General features: G+C 42.7%; 1 pseudogene; it reads left to right on the plus strand.

Moving 5' to 3' along the window:
• Window positions 1-234: 234 nt before the first annotated feature.
• LOC119273143 lies at window positions 235-16217 on the plus strand (annotated as a pseudogene).
• The last annotated feature ends 955 nt before the right edge of the window (window positions 16218-17172 follow it).

The raw sequence follows: 17172 nt of genomic DNA on the forward strand, positions 1-17172 counted from the left end.
GCCTCTCGCATCCATGTCTACGGACTGGTTCCCCATTGGAGATGCCCTTACTCTGGATCTGATTTATTGGTCCACCTCGGATTTAGTGTCAAACTTTAACCATGAAATTAACAAATAAAATATAGTTTGTATGTCAATAAAAAACTATACAATGTAGACCATACGTTATTGGTTATATAGACACTGCTACCACGGCGCGGAATCTTAGTTGATCAGCGAAGCAAGCAAGCGAAGATGGTGCACGCCGCGACGTCCGAGCGCTTCAGCAGCGTGTTCGCCTCCTTCGACCGCGACGCCGATGGCAGGATCTCGGTAGCGGAGCTGCGACTGTGCATGAAGGTGGTGCTGGGCTAGGATGTGTATGCGGAGGACGCCGAGGCGCTCGTGGCATCGGCCGATGTTGATAGATACCGACTGCTGGACGAGCAGGAGTTCCTCCGGCTGGTGCAGCGGCCGGAGACAGAAGAGGAGGAAGAGCGGTGCCGGGGACTGAGGGAGGTGTTCGCGATGTACGAGGTGAAGGGCAAAGGGTGTATCACGCGAGCGAGTCTGATGCGAATGCTCGCCAGGCTGGGGTCCGAGGAGGGCATCGAGGAGTGCTGCGCCAGGATCCGCAGGTTTGATCTGAATGGAGATGGAGTAGTTGCTTTGATGAGTTCAAGCCTTCAAGGTCATGATGGGTGCGTAGCAGTGTCTCCATTGGTCACCAGTGTACTGATCCTTTGTATTTAGTACTCCCTTAGTCTCAAAATAAGGGCGTGTTTGGTTGCCTGCATATCGTCCAGCCTAGCCCGCGCGGGAAGAAATTGGTCCATTTGGTTGCCTGCGTTTACTCTGCGGCCCGCATGGCACGAAACTTAAAGCGGCTCCAAGCTAGGCCCATGGGCAACGCCCGAATCGGCAGTAGCTCGCGAGCCTAGCTCGGGCGAAGCAGGGGAGGGTGATGCGCTTCTCTCCTCGTGCGAGCAGGGAGATGGCGCGAGCTCACCCGTGTCGCCGAAAAATCGCCGGAAGGATTTCAGCTCAACTCCCGACGATTCCGCCCCTATTTAGCCCCCTGCCTCACCACCACAACTCCCTTCACCATTCTCCCTCCCTTCAAGCTTCCCCGCCGACACGCATCAGCACCGACGAGTAGGTAAGCGGCGCATCTTCATCGGCCGGCGGTCCTTCACCGGCCGGCGGTGATCTTCTACGACTGCCCCCCACCCTCGTCCTCGAGCTGCAGCCATGGCCTCTGTGAGTTCAATCTCCCTTTCACTCTGTTCCTTCTAGCAATATCTGAGCTGCAACTAGGGTTTGATCTAGATGCATGGTTGACTAGTGGTCTGATCTGTGAGCTCATATGGTTGATTGCTATGCTGCGGTTGCAATTTGTGATAGGGTTAGATGTTCACGCATGTGGTCGGCTAGACTAGTGATACGTCTCCAACGTATCTACTTTTTGAAACACTTTTGCCCTTGTTTTGGACTCTAAATTGCATGATTTGAATGGAACTAACCCGGACTGACGCTGTTTTTAGCAGAATTACCATGGTGTTATTTATGTGCAGGAGCTAACATTCTCGGAATGACCTGAAACTTCAAGAAGCCACTTTTCAGAAAATAAGAATAATACCTGCCAAAGATGAAGGCCAGGGGGGCCATCACCTTACCACGAGGGTGGGGGGTGCGCCTGCCCCCCTAGGGCGCGCCCCCTACCTCGTGGGCCCCCTGTTGCGTCTCCGACTCCAACTCCACCTCCATATATTGAGTTTCGATGAGAAAAAATCAGAGAGAAGAAATCATCGCATTTTATGATACGGAGCCACCGCCAAGCCCTAAAACCTCTTGGGAGGGCTGATCTGGAGTCCGTTCGGGGCTTCGGAGAGGGGAATCCGTCGCCATCGTCATCATCAACCATCCTCCATCACCAATTTCATGATGCTCACCGCCGTGCGTGAGTAATTCCATCATAGGCTTGCTGGACGGTGATGGGTTGGATGGGATCTATCATGTAATCGAGTTAGTTTTGGTAGGGTTTGATCCCTAGTGTCCACTATGTTCTAAGATTGATGTTGATATGACTTTGCTATGCTTAATGCTTGTCACTAGGGCCCGAGTGCCATGATTTCAGATCTGAACCTATTATGTTTTCATCAATATATGAGTGTTCTTGATCCTATCTTGCAAGTCTATAGTCACCTATTATGTGTTATGATCCGTTAACCCCGAAGTGACAATAATTGGGATACTTACCGGTGATGACCGTAGTTTGAGGAGTTAATGTATTCACTATGTGTTAATGCTTTGTTCCGGTACTCTATTAAAAGGAGGCCGTAATATCCCTTAGTTTCCGTAAGGACCCCGCTGCCACGGGAGGGTAGGACAAAAGATGGCATGCAAGTTCTTTTCCATAAGCACATATGACTATATTCGGAATACATGCCTACATTATATCAAGGAACTGGAGCTAGTTCTGTGTCACCCTAGGTTATGACTGTTACATGATGAACCGCATCCGGCATAATTCTCTATCACTGATCCATTGCCTACGAGCTTTCCATATATTGTTCTTCGCTTATTACTTTCCCGTTGCTATTGCTATCATCACTACAAAATACCAAAAACATTGCTTTTACTACTGTTACCTTTTGTTACCGTTATCACTACTATCATATTACGTTTCTACTAAACACTTTGCTGCAGATATTATGTTTCCAGGTGTGGTTGAATTGACAACTCAGCTGCTAATACTTGAGAGTATTCTTTGGCTCCCCTTGTTTCGAATCAATAAATTTGGGTTGAATACTTTACCCTCGAAAACTGTTGCGATCCCCTATACTTGTGGGTTATCAAGACTATTTTCCGGCGCCGTTGCCTGGGAGCATAGCTCTATTCTTTGAGTCACTTGGGATATATATCTGCTTATCATTATGAAGAACTTGAGAGATCCAAAAACCAAGATCTATCCCTCAACTACGAGGGGATGTAAGGAATTGCCATCTAGCTCTGCACTTGATTCACCTTCTGTTTTGAGTAAGCTGGCGACACCAACACCTGCTTCTGCTATTCGTTCTGATATGTCGCATGTTATTGATGATGCCACTTCTGCTATGCATGATACTTATGATGAAACTACCTCTATGCCTGATACTACTGTGCCACTTAGTGATTTTCTTGATGAACAACTTGCTAGGGCTAGAGAGATTGAAAATATTGAATCCGATGATACTGATGAAAGTGATGATGAAGAATCACTTGTTATTCCTAAGGGTTATGTCTTTGATCAAGAAGCTTCTTTAGCTATTTTAGCGTGCCAAAATAGAACTGAACTCAAAAGATTATTAGCTAAATGGAGTAAGCAATCTTTAAATGCTAGAATGAAACCTGACCCTGCTTTTGCTACTTCACCTATCTTTGTTACTGATAAGGATTATGAATTCTCTGTTGATCCTGATATAATTACATTGGTTGAATGTGATCATTTTCATGGTTATGAATCTGAAACTGTTGTGTCACATCTTACTAAGTTGAATGATATAGCCACCCTGTTCACTAAAGATGAGAGAACTTGTTACTTTTACATCCTTAAAATATTTCCATTCTCATTAAAGGGTGATGCTAAGATATGGTTTAATTCTCTTGATCCTGGTTGTGTGCGTAGTCCCCAGGATATGATTTATTACTTCTCTGCTAAATATTTCCCTGCTCATAAGAAACAAGCTGCTTTGAGGGATATATATAATTTTGTGCAAATTGAAGAAGAGAGTCTCCCACAAGCTTGGGGGAGGCTTCTCCAATTACTTAATGCTTTGCCTGATCATCCTCTTAAGAAAAATGAAATACTTGATATCTTGTATAATGGACTAACCGATGCCTCCAGAGATTACCTGGATAGTTGTGATGGTTCTGTTCTCAGGGAAAGAACACCGGATGAAGTTGAAATTCTATTGAATAATATGTTGACAAATGAAAATAATTGGACACCTCCGGAGCCAATTCCTGAGCCTATTCCTAAACCAACTCCGAAGAAGAGGGGTATTCTATTTCTCAGTCCTAAAGATATGCAAGAGGCAAAGAAATCTATGAAAAAGAAAGGTATTAAAGCTGAAGATGTTAAGAATTTACCTCCTATTGAAGAAATACATGGTCTTAATTTACCGCCTGTTCAAGAAACATATAATCTTAATCCTTTACCTATTGAAGAAATTCATGGTCTTGATGACCCGACACAGGTAGTAAAGGTAAATTCTCTCTATAGATATGATAAAGCTGAAATCCCATTTTGTAAATTTGCTAGCCCATGCTTAGATGAGTTTCATAAATTTATGGCTAAGCAAGAAGGCTTTAATGCTTATTTTGGTAGACAATTGAAATACAATTCAAATATGCTTGAACACTTGGGTGATTATATGGCTAATGTTAAAGGTGAACTTAAACTTATTAGTAAACATGCTTCTATGGTTACCACTCAAGTAGAACAAGTACTTAAAGCTCAAAATGATTTGCTCAATGAAGTGAACAATAAAGATAATGATTATGCTGTTAGAGTGGCTACTAGAACTGGTAGAATGACTAAGGAACCTTTGTATCCTGAAGGCCACCCTAAGAGAATTGAGCAAGATTCTCAGAGAAATAATATAGATGCACCTAGTTCTTCTAAAAAGAAGAAAAAGAAAAATGATAAGACTTTGCATGCTTCTAGTGATCCTATTGTTGAAACACTTGAGAATCCAAATGATATTTCTATTTCTGATGCTGAAACTGAATCTGGTAATGAACCTGAAACTAGTGGTAATGTTAATGATAATGTGCATAATGATACTCAACTTTGTAACGATAATGACATAGAAATTGAACCTGTTGTTGATCTTGATAACCCACAACCAAAGAATCATCGTTATGATAAGAAAGATTTTGTTGCTAGGAAACATGGTAAAGAAAGAGAATGATGGGTTCAGAAACCCATGCCTTTTCCTCCCAAACAATCCAAGAAAAAGGATGATGAGGATTTCGAGCGCTTTGCTGAAATGATTAGACCCATCTTTTTGCATGTGCGATTAACTGATATGCTTAAAACCAATCCTTATGCTAAGTACATGAAAGATATTATTACAAATAAAAGAAAGATACCGGAAGCTGAAATTTCCACCATGCTTGCTAATTATACTTCTAAGGGTGGAATACCAAAGAAACTTGGAGATCTAGGAGTACCCACTATACCATGCTCCATTAAAAGAAACTATGTTAAAACTGCTTTATGTGATCTTGGAGCCGGTGTTAGTGTTATGCCTCTCTCTTTATATCGTAGACTTGATTTGAATAAGTTGACACCTACTGAAATATCTTTGCAAATGGTTGATAAATCAACTGCTATACCTGTCGGCATTTGTGAGGATGTGCCTGTTGTAATTGCAAACGTTACTATTTTAACGGACTTTGTTATTCTTGATATTCCCGAGGATGATAGTATGTCTATTATTCTTGGAAGACCCTTTTTGAATACTGCAGGGGATGTTATTGATTGCACTAAAGGCAATGTCACTTTTCATGTTAATGGTAATGAGCATACGGTACACTTTCCGAGGAAACAAACCTCAAGTTCACAGTATCAATTCTATTGGAAAAATTCCATCGATTATATTTGGAGGTTTTGAATTTCCCCTTCCTACTGTCAAGAAGAAATATGATATTCTTGTTATTGGGGATGTGCATATCCCCGTTGAGGTAACATAGTGTTATTCGAAATTTCTCCGGTTCCATGTTATTCGGAATGACTTCATTAACAAGACTTGATCAACCTTGTTAGTGGATTCCTTTTGATGATCATGAGATGGATGAAACTAGACGGCACAACCTTCTATACCCTCCTTTTACTTTCTGTTATTTATATTAAATAAAATAAAATAAATATTTTATGTCTGTTATCTGATTATCCGTGCAATATAAAAATACCTCAAAAATAAAAGTTCTCCAAATGCCCTGAAATTTAAATATGATTTTTTTTCTAGAATATTTGAGGATTTATGGAACTGAGAACACACCAGGGGGGTCATCCACCTGCCCACGAGGGTGGAGGGCGCGCCCACCCCTCTAGGGCGCCCCCTGCCTCGTGGGCCCACGGTGGCCCTCCTCCACTTATTCCTGCACCCACACACTTCATCTTCCTCCCACAAACATGAATTTCCAGCTCAAACCCGAGTCCAAGCTCGTTTTGCTGCCATTTTTGATCTCCTTGCTCAAAGCACCTCTCACAAAACTGCTTGGGAAGATTGTTCCTTGGTATGTGACTCCTCCATTGGTCCAATTAGTTTGTCTTCTAGTACTTTATTCATTGCAAATATTTGCTGCTTAGGTGAGCTTGTTCTTGAGCTTGCATGTCAAATTTATATGGTTCCAAGTAGTTTTGATGCATGATATAGGCTCTAGGCACTTGTAGGAGTAGTTGCTATCAATATTATTGAGTTTGGTTTACTTTTATTTTGAAGTTAATAAAATTTTCAGAATTTTTCAGAAAATGATGAGGAGACTTTTGAGGGGCTCATCGAGCCAAAGCTCGAAGGAAAAGGCACAAAAGCCTAAGTATAATCTGCCTCGCACCATGGAGGTTCGGGCGTGTGAATGGCCTTCCGAGGATTTCTTGAGAGCCGCCGGGATTTATGAAGATTTTCATGACTTGGCTCATAATGCAGGCCTCACCGCTTTCCTCCACGACCAATGCGATCAGTATCTCTTACTCACAAATACTTTTGTGCAAAACTTTCATTTTCATTCTAGGAACTCACCACCTATGGTGGAGTTTCATTTATATGATGAGCATAAGGAGATGTAACTTTATGATTTTTGTCGGATTTGTCTAGTCCCTTTTGAGAGCAAGACAGAAGAACCACATCGTGATGATTGTGGGGGGATTTATTGATACTATCATTGTAGGGGAAACAAGGAAGGTTTCCGATGCACGAATCACTAGCATACATTTCCCTCTTTTACGTTACTTAGCATTATTTGCTAGTCGTTGCTTAATTGGTCGCAGAAACTGTGGAAACCTTAGTATCCCTGATATTATTATTTTGCTCCAAGGTTTATATGGTGATAACACTTTTAGTATGGGCGGCATTATTGCTAAACGGTTAAGTCTGAACCATACAAAAGGCCCCATCTTTGGAGGCATCTATGCTTCACGTCTAGCTACACATTTTAACATACCTATTAGGCATGCTTTAAAGGAAGAAAAAGTGATGCCTCGTGTTTATCTAGATTATAAAAGTATGGTGGCACATGATTTTATTGTTAAGAATAGGGAAGGAGAACTTAAATATCAATTGTTCTTTAACAAACATCATCCTGAGACTATTACCCTGCCTGCTCCTTCTTTGTTTGATTTATCTTCAGGCACGTACCTTGTTCCGTTGAAGGCTATACATGCCTACCGGAACCCTGCACCAGCTGAGGAGCCAGAGCCAGGACCACAAGTTGATCCTCCACGACAGTCTAATTATCAATGGGATCCGGAGATGATTGTCAGCCAGTGGCAATCGGAGTCTTCCTTTTCTTCATCGCAGTACGACCCCAACTATTATTATGGATATCCGCCCGGCCAGACGTGGCCATAGACAAACTTAGGCCAAAAGCCTAATCTTGGGGGAGTATGTATTTCCCACTGACATTATATTTATGTTTACACACTCATTGCTAGATGTCGGTACTCATACTTGTTCATTGTATCATACATGCTAGTTTATTTTCCTTTTTATGTTTTCTTCTTGTGTGTTTAATAAACCTTAAGAAAAACCAAAAAAATTATTTGTAGCCTTTAGTTAGTTTAATTTCCATGCTTGTAGTAGTAACTAAAAAGAAAACCCAAAAACATTTCATGTTCTTCTTTTGCTTGTTGGGGGCTTTCCCGTGTAAATAGTTTTATTTCTTTTCTTTTCTTTGGGGGTCGATAGGAGAAGACCATAATTAAATTGTTAAAGTGGCTCTTATATGCATTATTGTTGATCTAACAAAAGAGCCCATATTGCCTTGTCTTCTCCTGTTTATTGAATGCTTGCAGATTCCAGCTTAGTCCAATGCACGTGCACTATTTTTGTTATTCACATCGTTCGGTCGTGCAAGTGAAAGGCAATTATGATGTTATATGATGGACTGGCTGAGATGAGAAAGGTTGGTATGAACTTGACCTCTTTTGTTTTTGCAAATATGATTAGTTCATCGTTCCTGATTCAGCCTATTATGAATAAACATGTTTGCAATGACAATTAGAGATCATAGTTTTTTGTGCCATACTTGATTAGCTATGAGTTATAATGGTTTACCTTGCGTGCCAACATGCTATTGAAATGGTTATGATGTGGTATGATAGGGTGGTATCCTCCTCTAAATGATTTAAGTGACTTGACTTGGCACATGTTCACGCATGTAGTTGAAACGAAATCAACATAGCCTTCACGATATTTATGTTCATGGTGGATTATATCCTACTCATGCTTGCATTCGGTGTTGATTAATTTTAATGCATGTTCATGACTGTTTTCGCTCTCTAGCTGGTCTCTTCCCAGTCTTTTGCTAGCCTTCACATGTACTAAGCGGGAATACTGCTTGTGCATCCAAATCCCTTAAACCCCGAAGTCACTACTAGAAATCCCAATATTTCCGATGGTGAAATCCAATAGCCGACGGGCCGTCGGTCATTACAGTGATAACCGACGATGGAGGCAATGGCCGATGGTTATTGGCAACTCACATGCATGACCACTAATAACCGACGGTGTTCTAAATTATCCGACGGGGAAAATCCAACTCTCGGTTATCCAACTTAATGCCCGACGGTTCATTGTAATATCCGACGGTTTTGGCTATACCCACGGGGATTACATGTAATACCCGACGGTGACATTTAATAGCCGAAGGTTAAAACGAAACTCTCAGCTATAAGTGGAAATGACCGACGGTCGACATGTCACTCTCGGCTATTAGATTAAATACCCGACGGGGTATAGCAATTACCGACGGTTGAGTTTAACCCTCAGTGATATGTTTCAATAGACGGCAGCGATAAACATTTGGAACAACATTAGTTTTATTCCAGAAAATTTCAAAAAAAAATTAAACTTCCAACAATTTAGTTCTAGGATGTTGTAAGTGCATGATATGTTATTTTTCATTAATAGGATGGCAAAAAATTGGTCCAAAAAAATACAAATATGATGGTTTAAAAAAATGACATGTTTGAAAGAATGTGCACTTACACGAAGTATCACGAGGAAAGAGGCCCAATCCCTTATCTGATCTAAGGTCATCGTCGAATGGATAAGGGAGATGCTCAACATAGTCTTGTATATATAGTTCTAGGTTGGGTCATTACCATGTGGCACATGGCGTTTCGGCTAAGTGGAGTGTGTTATCGCCATGTCCGAGCAGTGGCTGGTGGCTCATGATGTGGGGGGAAATGGAATTCTAGATCAGGATAGAGTTCATCATGGTTGCTTTGGAGTGGCCCGGCGTCTGTTGCGGCGATCAGCTGTTGTCCTGCTCCACCATACCACCACATCTACTGGCTCAAGGCCGCCCATTCAACTTCCCCTCGACCAAGGAGGTAAAAGGGAGGCAACGCAGACTCTCCACGGAGTCTGTGCCATGGAGCCACAGAGGTCTTGTCATCCCAAGTGGTGTCATCCTCGACGACGATGAGGATATGCATGTATATATTGGATCGTTCCATCAATGTTCTAGGGCCCTCTTTGTAAAATCCAGGGTCTAATTTGCTATTTTTTATTTGTAGTTATGTGTCCTTCTGTAACTTGTTGTGTATCTTCATGTTTTTTATTTACTTAATGCACCTTTGTGATCTAGAAGGACTCCAGGCTCCACGTTTTTATTACATGCAATTTAGATGATGAATTATAAAAAGCATGAGTTCTGCATTAAAAATTAAAAAAGAGTCCTGCTATGCATGCAATTCTTTATGTACGATCCTTGTCCTGCATTATTCTTGTCAATATTTGCGAATTTAACTTTACCTAAGTGTACATTATGGATACAATTAACATCAAGATAATTATACGCGAGTTTAAAATGTTGCAAAGTATATTTCATCATCACATTGAATTTACTGCATTGTATTTAAGTTGATCAAATATTAATACGATCAATGTTCAAATATAAGAAAAAGAAAACCTGAAGTCTAATTACACGGGCGGCTGATGAAAGTTTCAACCCACACTGGCGCGAGCCGAAAAAAAATGAAGCCCACGCGGCACGAAGCCACGAACTCGCAGTTGCAATTATCAACCTCCCCCTGCTAGTCGTCGTGGCCTAGCTTCACCTCGCCGCCACAGACCAACCCTCACCTTATCCGCCTCCACCCCTCACCGCCCCCACCACCTAGCTTCAGATCGGCTCCACACCTCCCCTCTCCACTCCACAACAGCCATGGCCGGAGGCTGGTGGAGACGTTTTTCTCCTCCCGTAAAAACCAAGCCCACCCAGCCAGATCCCGTCTCTCGCCAGTTCTGGCGGCGGCGTGCAGCACTCGGTGACCTATGGTGCTAGATCAGTGCCTCTTTCCTCTCTTTAAGGGAAAATCTTTCTCCTCTCGCCTTGGTCTCTTATTCTTCTCTTTCTGCAGAAACGGTACTGCTAGCAGTAGTGGCGGACAATGGCGAGCAGCTGCGCAACTTGACGGGGGAGCGGCGACGCGGCTGATGGTCGAGCGGTGGCGCGTGCTGATGGCCGAGCGACAACGCAAGCTGAAGGGTTCTACTAGGGACCGTATTGTAGAACTAGTTATTCAAATCTTTGTGACCTAAGATGTCAAAACTGGCACAATTCACACAACTATGGTGGAAATTCTACTAGGGAGTAGTAGTTAGTAATAGCTTCGCTTTGTACAACTAGTTATTCAGGAATGAAGTAAGATGAGAAAATATGTGCATATTCCGATGATGAAAAAGCTTGTCATGGTTGTGCCGCACTTAACTGACTTAGTAACTTTCTGGATTTACTTTAAGTTCATAAATCATTGCTCTTGGCTAAATCGTAGAGTTAACTACTAAAAACAAATTATCACATGTACCAGGGAACTATATTAAAAGGTCAAAATTACTAGTATATAAGTTTGTGGATAAAAGGTGCAAACGAGTGAACTAGTTTTATTTTTATTGTTCTTGTTTACATTTAGTTTCTATTCCCCAGATGCATGGTTTGAAAAGGAGCGAACCACTGGTGTAGCACTAGTAATGCTGATGTACGCTGAGTTCCTAGTCCATGCATGCACGTTATAGAATAATTAATTTTATTCCCCGTAGCATCCCTATAAAAGTATGTTCCCTGTGGCTCAATTGAATTTAACTACATTACATCATTTTTCATCTCTCTTACAACTTATCATTTCATAGGGGGGTGGGAAGCAATACTGGAGGCGGTCCGAGTCATGACAATAATCATTGCATGAATGATGATGACGATGACACCTATGACATCGAGGGAGGCGATATCTCATGTGATAAACACTATGATCCATATGGTGATGAATGAGATACTAACTCTGGCGATGATGGTAACTAGTTTAAGTGTTTAACAATCTTATTCAAGTCACGCAACAAAGCGAAGTTTTGAAGATTGTGGGCAATTTAGCTTATGCAAATTACCTGAACCATTATATCATGCATAGTTACTATTTTGTTTTGCATTCTACACTCCCTAGATGGATCACTAGGGTTATTGTAATTCGTATGGAACTCACTAGGCTTGTAGTACTTTCTTAGATTTGCAAAATATAATATATGTTTTTGGGGTCATGTATGGTCGTGTAATCTTGAGACCTATTTTATATGCGAATATTCTGGAACGCAATTTGGTGTATCACACTACTGTCCTATGGTGCAGAAAAGATCACAGGGTGACTATGCCTTATAATGTAGTAAACATCTTGGGTACACAATATGCGTACAATGAGCCTTTGTAAATTGGCAGTGCTTGCTAGCCTCCCAACTAAAGGAATCCCCGAAGGGTTATATGCACCGTCGGTAATCATACTAACCGACGGTTTGGCTCTACTCTTAGTTATAATTAACCCCGACGGGCCAAACATACAGTTGACTATTAACAAAACCGACGGGAATGAGTTACCGTCGGAAGAATAATACTTGACGGGGCACCGTCAACTATATGAGACGCCAAGCTAGTGCGAGCCAACCGTGGCCTAAAGATATCCAATGGCTCACCGTCGGCTTAATACCGTGGGCAAAGATATTAGCTAAGAGTACCGTCGGCTATTAATGTAATGGCCGGTGAAGCATAGCCGACGGGAGATGGCCGACGGTGAATCGTCGGTTATAAGTGTATCTGACGGTGAACTTACATATCCGACGGTAATTGGACCCTCGGCTAAAACGGGATATCTAGTAGTGAGTTATTCCACATGAGTCCACTATACCTACCTATATACGATATCTACCTGCCGTTCCAAGTAAATTTGTATGTGCCAAACTCTAAACCTTCAATTAAATATCATGTTTTGTATGCTCGAATAGCTCATGTATCAACTAGGGTTGTTTGTATCTTCCATGTTAGGCGGGTTATTCTCAATAGGAGTGGACTCCGTTCCTCACTCACGAGATAAATGGCTGGTCATCGGGATGCCCAGTCCCATGCTTTATGCAAACTAAATCAAAATAATTGCAAACAAAACTTCCCCCGGGAGTCTTGTTAGTTGGAGGCACTCGTTGTTTCGAGCAAGCCATGGATTGATGCTTGTTAGTGGAAGGGGAGTATAAACTTTACCATTCTGTTTGGGAACCGCCTACAATGTGTGTAGCACAGAAGATATCGCCATCTCTTGGTTGTTATGTTGACAATGAAAGTATACCGCTCAAAATATTATTCACCTCTGTTTCAAAACCGAGCTCTGGCACCTCTACAAATCCCTGCTTCCCTCTGCGAAGGGCCTATCTATTTACTTTTATGCTGAGTTATCATCCACTTATTAAAAAGCACCAGTTGGAGAGCACCGCTCTCATTTGCATTCATTACTGTTTGTTTACATTGAGTATGACTTGACTGGATCTCTTTAACTATGAATTACAATGTCTAGTCAGTCCTTGGTCTTTAAAGGTGCTCTGCATTTATGTTTTGCGGTCTCAGAAAGGGCTAGCGAGATACCATCTTGTTATATCATATTATGATTGTTTTGAGAAAGTGTTGTCATCCGAGAATTATTATTATGCCTCGCTAGTTGATTATGCTATTGATATGAGTAAACTTGAGACCTATGCGTTATTGCAAATGTGGTTAGTTATAATCTTTGCTAAAAACTTGAATGCCGGCTTTACATATTTACAACAACAAGAGCAAACAGAGTTTGTAAAGGTTTTTCTTTATCACTTTCAGTTTATCAACTGAATTGCTTGAGGACAAGCAAAGGTTTAAGCTAGGGGGAGTTGATACGTCTCCAACGTATCTACTTTTCCCACTTTTGTCCTTGTTTTGGACTCTAACTTGAATGATTTGAATGGAACTAACTCGGACTGACGCTGTTTTCAGCAGAATTACCATGGTGTTATTTATGTGTAGGAATAGACGTTCTCGGAATGACCTGAAACTTCACGAAGCCACTTTTCAGAAAAAAAGAAAAATATCTGCCAAAGATGAAGGCCAGGGGCCCACCACCTTGCCACGAGGGTGGGGGGCGCGCCTGCCCCCCTAGGGCGCGTCCCCCTACCTCATGGCCCCCCTGTTGCGTCTCCGACTCCAACTCCACCTCCATATATTGAGTTTCAATGAGAGAAAAATCAGAGAGAAGAAATCATCGCGTTTTACAATACAGAGCCACCGCCAAGCCCTAGCTCCGGAGAGGGGAATCCGTCGCCATTGTCATCATCAACCATCCTCCATCACCAATTTCATGATGCTCACCGCCGTGCGTGAGTAATTCCATCGTAGGCCTGCTAGACGGTGATGGGTTGGATGGGATCTATCATGTAATCGAGTTAGTTTTGGTAGGGTTTGATCCCTAGTGTCCACTATGTTCTCAGATTGATGTTGCTATGACTTTGCTATGCTTAATGCTTGTCACTAGGGCCCGAGTGCCATGATTTCAGATCTGAACCTATTATGTTTTCATCAATATATGAGTGTTCTTGATCCTATCTTGCAAGTCTATAGTCACCTATTATGTGTTATGATCCATTAACCCCGAAGTGACAATAATCGGGATACTTACCGGTGGTGACCGTAGTTTGAGGAGTTCATGTATTCACTATGTGTTAATGCTTTGTTCCGGTACTCTATTAAAAGGAGGCCTTAATATCACTTAGTTTTCGTAAGGACCCCGCTGCCACGAGAGGGTAGGACAAAAGATGTCATGCAAGTTCTTTTCCATAAGCACGTATGACTATATTCGGAATACATGCCTACATTATATCAATGAACTGGAGCTAGTTCTGTGTCACCCTAGGTTATGACTGTTACATGATGAACCGCATCCGGCATAATTCTCTATCACCGATCCATTGCCTACGAGCTTTCCATATATTGTTCTTCGCTTATTTACTTTCCCGTTGCTATTGCTATCATCACTACAAAATACCAAAAACATTTATTTTACTACTGTTACCTTTTGTTACCGTTATCACTACTATCATATTACCTTGCTACTAAACACTTTGCTGCAGATATTAAGTTTCCAGGTGTGGTTGAATTGACAACTCAGCTGTTAATACTTGAGAGTATTCTTTGGCTCCCCTTGTGTCGAATCAATAAATTTATGTTGAATACTTTACCCTCGAAAACTGTTGCGATCCCCTATACTTGTGGGTTATCAACTAGTAGTAGAGTTTGAAGTTGAACCTTGTGCTTGTGTTGATTCGTGCTTAGATCTGTGATTTGTAGCTATTGGTGGTCCATTTGTAGTATGTTGTTTGCGTAGATGTATGTTGATGGTCATAGATTGTCCGGTATGCTTGGTATGATAACGATGAACCATGTGCTTAGTGTGATAGTGATGAAGCATGTGCTTGGTATGATAGTGATGAACCATGTACATGTATGCTCCTGCTTTCATGGATTGTCTGGTATGTTGTGTGCTTTGCTTACTGTCAATGCGTGCTATGATTGTAGGACATGACCACGCAGACGCAAAATCTTAGTCAGACCCTTGTCCGGCCTGACAGCCAGTTTGCTCCATCGTTTGTCGAGGACTCACAGCCTATATCCGAGATGGCACTTGATTCAGAGGTCTTCGCGTCTGATTCTGTCTATGTGCCAGTAGTGCTCGTTGAGCAAACTTCTGCTGCCGCTGCACTCAAGGTAGCAACAGCAAAGTCAAAGAAGGATGGTAGGTCGAACAACATGAAGTGGCAGCCATTCATGTCCACGTTCGTGCTGAACAAGATGTGTGAGCTCATCTCTAGTGTAGTTAGGACTGACAAGGGCTTCAAGGAGGTGCACTTGAACACCGTTGCGAAGCAGGTGTTCGACTTCTGTGGGCAGGAGGTGTCTGCCACCCAGGTGTATAACCACCTAAGGAAGTGGAGAGGTCGATGGATCCAAGTGTCCAAGTTGAGAGACCTTAGTGGTGCCTCATGGGATGAAAACACTTTCTCCATAGTTCTGTTGGCAGAGTACTATGCCATCCATGTCGCGGTGAGCTCACAACCCTCTTCCTTTTCATACTGTCCACCATTGCCTACCCCTAGTCACAACTAAAAACACTTGTGTTTCATTCTTAGGACCACCCAAGGGACGCTGAGTTCCTCAACACACCCATAGAGAACTACATACAGATGTAGCACATCTTCTCCTTCGGGTTGGCAACTGGGAAGTATGCCATGGGATCGGGGGAGCCTCTTGGTTCTCCCATGCCAGATTTCCCTGGGACCCCAGACGTCGAGGTCCTTGATGACCCTGACAAGCCCTTCGACAAGACATTTGACCCCGTCCATGATAGGAAGAGGAAGAGAGGAGGCATGATGGAGGAGGAGAACAATGTCTTTTGCAGCATGACTGAGGCGGTGAAGGAGGTGGCAACAACCATCAACGAGTGCAAGCCCCTCGACGTCCACCCTGACCTGTATGGCGCTATCATGACGCAGGGTGGCTTCAGTGACGAGGCTCTCATGGCAGCTCTCAGCCACCTGCTTGACAACAAGGCCCAAGGTGTTGGGTTCGTTGCCATGGCAGACGCTCACAGGGTGCTATGGCTCAGGAGCTGGCTAGGCAAGCACTACTACTAGAGTAGTGCTTCCTGTGAGTGTGCATGATCCCCGATGGCGATGGCGGTGGCGACTACTACGACGATGATGATAACGACGTACATTTTGTGTAGCTAGCGCTGAAAAAATATTTGATGGTCTATATATTTTGGTGAGGTGGAATGTGCTAACCCCTCACAATGATGGTGAACTTGCGGTGGTAGGATGACACCCTCTTTTTGATGTGGTGGTGGTAGGATAACACCATGGTAGTGCTAGGTAGAACTTGTCATGCCATATGATCATGCATGCTTTACTTCTTCTCTTCTGCTCCATTGTTGTTTGTGTGCTACTTTGCTTGCTACTTGTGTGCTCCATTGATTTGCTGCTTCAACTCTTGCTCTTGTACATTGCTAGGGCAAGTGATATGTCGTGTTCATCCGTAAGGCTCCGGGGGTTTACAGTTCATGAGAAGAAGTCAGTGCATAAGTGGCATCGTATAGCAACAACAGCCATAGAGGGTTCAAGACTAGGTAGGCAGCAGAACAAGTTTACTCCAACTGGGTGCGAAAGCATGGAGTCAACAGTGTTGACAGTGGCAAGGTTGGAGGTGTCAAAATGGAAGGTGCTAAGCTGGATCATCAGTTTGGGCTGAAGCTGAAGAACTTCATCATCTTCGCCCAGTTGATTGCCATTGTTGTATTGTGTCGTTGGTGTGCTAGGTGTGATCATTGTGGGTAAGCTCACCAACTAGGGTACAAGGTAAGCATACCATGTACGCCGTATGCAACCAAACGTCGTGTTCATGTGCCGCTTGGGCCAATGCAGACAACCAAACAAAGTGCACTTGTGTATTACCTAATGCAGGGACCCTAGATGCAGGCAACCAAACAACTTGTAGATGGCGCATTAGGGCCTATTTTTGCTCGACCAGCCTGGGTTGAGAAGTGTATGCGATGCAGGAACTGTTCACAACATGAACCAAACACGCTCTAAG

The sequence above is a fragment of the Triticum dicoccoides genome, chromosome 3A (genome assembly GCF_002162155.2).
Source record: "Triticum dicoccoides isolate Atlit2015 ecotype Zavitan chromosome 3A, WEW_v2.0, whole genome shotgun sequence".
NCBI lineage: Eukaryota > Viridiplantae > Streptophyta > Magnoliopsida > Poales > Poaceae > Triticum > Triticum dicoccoides.